The following is a 4084-nucleotide window of genomic DNA, read 5'->3' as shown; positions in this document are numbered from 1 at the left end:
ACATCCATATAACTATATCCTCACGCACGTTTATGTACGTATGAATCTATGTGTGTAATGTACGTATATTATCATGCATGTATAAGTGAATATATACATATATGTATTATATATTCAGATATAAAATGCATATACATATTTATACATGTTAAATATATATGAATATATAATGTAAATAATATATATGCATATATACATACATATATGTACACACCTACATATATATGTATATATACATGCATATATGGGTACAGGACGTCAACCTAAATAAACAGAAACATGAAAAACAAACTCTTTTTTCGAACAACGAAAGAAACAAATAGAGAAACAAGACAAGCAACAAAAAGAACATTCTCTTGATCAGTTCTCCCCTGTTTTATCTGCTCCGCGTTTCGAACGCTGGGACAAGAGGCGATTACGTTAAAACAGTCGTTCCTGCAAAGCAACATATACATACATATATATATATATATATACATATAAAACTTATATATATGTATGTTTTGTATGCAGTTCTATGCATGTATAAATGTATGTCTGCATGTGGTTATTAGTGTGCGTGCATATGCATGTGCGCGTGTTTTAATTCCGCTGCAGCTGCTACAGTCTTTTAATGGTATACAAACTTCAGTGAAATTATAGGAGTATAGGCGGACAAGCTCAAGAATAATATGTTGTTTTCTTTTTCAAATCACACAAACAACAATATATATATTATATATGTATGTGTGTGTGTGTGCGTGTGCGTGTGTGTATGTATTATATGTATTTGTATAAATATGTGTATGTTTAATGTGTGTGTGGGGGTTTGAATTCAATGGATTAACGAAAAATACATATGATATGTAATAAAATTTAAAACCTCATTTAAGCCGCCAGCTTGCCTCAATTAAAAAATCGCAACTATAAGAAAACAAACAACAAATAAAGAACTTCAAATATTGTAACAGATTTTACGTTATAACTGTTCACATCAACTCTTGTCTGGTTCAGTTTTGCTCTCTGAATTGTGTCGTTAAAGAAAAACTTTAAAACACTTCTTATACATCATTGTAACTTAAGCCCACACCATAAAACCAATAACAACAATGATTCTTTTTTCCTTGTTTTTCTTTTCATCGCCACACATGTAGCACGCGATGGCGTATAGTTACTGAATTAAATGTACCTAAGTACATATCACCGACTTATATTTATCCAGCACGGAAAAGAACGAAAATATTGAATAATAAATCTGATCTCACAGAACTTTTATGTTGCTAATCATTTGGGCAGGGAGATTAGGCCAACATCCACGGCCCTATATATTTTCCCCACGGCTTCGTTAGCTGGTAAGTAGTATAGAAAAAGTTATCGTTATACCAGAAAATTTGCAACATAATGAAATCCTTTAAAGTCACCTAATGACTTGGTGACAGTGTTAAACAGCGTGACGGATTAAACGTACCAATCGAAAACAAAGGGAAAGGAGTGGGAGAATTTCTGTAAGGCATTTTGTATGAGTCCCTAGTAAACCCGACAGTTTATTGATCTGGAATAGCACTCTAGTGTGTCGAACATGAAAACATGAAATGTAGAACTGACCTCACCATATGCCCACGGGTAGTTGGCGTAGTGGTTAAAAGAAAGAACAACAAATTCAACAATTATTGTTTCTTGACAGGAACTAGTTCCGAGACTTGTTAAATGTCAATGATAGAAAGAACTAGAATTTTTGGTAATCCATATAGAAGGGGATTGATAGCCACTGTAGTGGAGCACATCAATAATTGTTCGTGAAGGACGTTCAGTTGGAAATAGAACATAGATGGGCGAAATCTTCTGAGCTTTCTTTGACGGTGCTTAATCATTTATACAGTTGTAAGTATTAGTTATCTTACAAATTGAGAACATTGATTAATTAAATATTTCGAAACGTCGAAAATTTTGTTTCAAATATTTTTAGTTGAACAAACACCGTATGAATATCGATATACCTTAAATGGAAATGGTCGCAGGCAAATCTGCGTTATGATTTGTTTATTGATTCCTACATGGAAGTTCTTTCTTCAAGAACCACTACCATTTAATCTAGATTGTAAGTTAGCAATTACTTTTTCCCATATATGAATTAATCAGTTCCAAGGAGACAGAAAACTATGACACTCAGAGCAACGAATCTGAAATGGAAATATATGTTCATAATAAGCAAAAAAATAAGTATGGCGTTTATTAAGGTGATATAAATTGCATTGGTACTCACAGCAATTTATATGGCCTTTTAAGAGAAGCGTAGATATCCACAATATTACACCCTCGCTCTGTCAACCTCACAACAGCACACAATAAACCAATCAATGAGATGTAAACTACGTTTCTCTTTTTCGGACATCTGCACAAAACGTTTTATTAATGTAATATTTCTATTTTAGCCGTGAAAAGGAAGGTAAGCTTACAAATTTCTCTGAAATTTCCTGGAAAACAAATGGAAGAAAATAGAGAATACTTACGCAATATAGCTGAGATTAAATTAGAATATGATATTATAAGATGTTGAAAACGCATAGAAGAATTTGCATTAGATAAACCGTTGGTGGGGATGATGATTCTTAGCAACACAACGGTTCTGTCGGTCGGTTAAACAAGAAACTCCAGGGAGGAAAACAGGTTGCTGCAAAACTAATTATCAGCTAAATGACTTTGAAAGAATCTACAAAACCTACTGCTAACGACTATAGAGGAAATAAACAGATGGTAGATAGAGAATTAAATAAACAAATATATGTAACAAATAATCAGATAAACGCAATGCAATGTGACAAACAGAGATGTATTATCAAGTTTTATATTATACACTTCTCGTGCACAATACTAGATGCTGACGTGTGGTTAAGAAATTTGCTTAGCTCGAAAATGATTTCAGGATGAATTCCCATTCTGTGTTATCTTGGGCAAAATGTGTTATCTAGTATCACCGTCATAAAACCAATACCTGACGCTTGAATGTGCGTAAACGACCTGCATATATCTATGTACATACATGCATACACATGCATGTATGTACATACAAGGTATTCGGGCTAAATCCGATAGTTTACAACGAAAGAAAAAAAAACAAACACAATTTTAAAATTCAGAGTTTACTCGAAGGTGTCACACTCAGCTTCCACCATACCTTCAAGAAACGTCTGGTACAGGGGCACGCATTCCACACTGTGTCTCTGGGAAGACCTGCGAACACCTTGGTCCTGGCCATTAGCTCGGCCTTGGTGTTGCAGGCAGAGCGGTGGCTCTCTTTCCCAACCGCGCTCCACACATAGTAAGCCTTGCGATTACAATTAGGAGAATTACGTGACCAGAGATTTGGAACTGGTGAAGTCGTAGAAATTCTCCGACAACCACTTCTGGCTCTGTCCGGAGTTATGGCAAGAAGCCGAATCCTCGTGCCACACACATATGGCCTTCCAATGGGAATCCTCTCCCGCCAGGTTAATACCACAATCGCCAGAAGCTTCATAAAGCCTAAGGCCAAGTTCAGAGATGTGAGGATGAATACAGATCGCTTGTTGTGTCTTTTCCTGCTGGCCACGGCTACTTAATCTCCGTTGCAGTTGTTCATGCCACGTCTTACAGACTTCACAATGCTCACAAAGCATTGAGCCTCAATGATGATGGTGGCATTCTGACACCTGGTGCAAATCATTATGATGCAAGTAACTCTTTCCCAGGATTCAGATAGGTTCCAGTCCTCTCTGTATGAAGTTACCTCTTTCTCAATTATTCTCCTATGCCGGTCATTGTTCGCCAATACATCAAGGTGTTCTTGAAAAAAGGAGGCATAAAAAAGTTGACGAATTTATCCCCAACTCCATGTACTTACATACACGCCCACACACCACACACCTTAATTATTTTAAAATGGAGGAATAGCGTGCATTAGATACTGATACTGTTTTCGATGGTAGACAAGTCAAAAGGTGCAGTGAGCAGAATGAGACAAGATCTTTGCTGACCTCATCAAGTATTTTGACATACAATGTTGCGGTAATTTAGAAACAACCTTTCTCAAATATTGTTCAAACTTGTTTATATGTATATATATATA

The sequence above is a fragment of the Octopus bimaculoides genome, chromosome 12 (genome assembly GCF_001194135.2).
Source record: "Octopus bimaculoides isolate UCB-OBI-ISO-001 chromosome 12, ASM119413v2, whole genome shotgun sequence".
Taxonomy (NCBI): domain Eukaryota; kingdom Metazoa; phylum Mollusca; class Cephalopoda; order Octopoda; family Octopodidae; genus Octopus; species Octopus bimaculoides.
The sequence above is the reverse complement of the archived record's forward strand: the minus strand, read 5'-3'. Positions refer to the sequence as shown.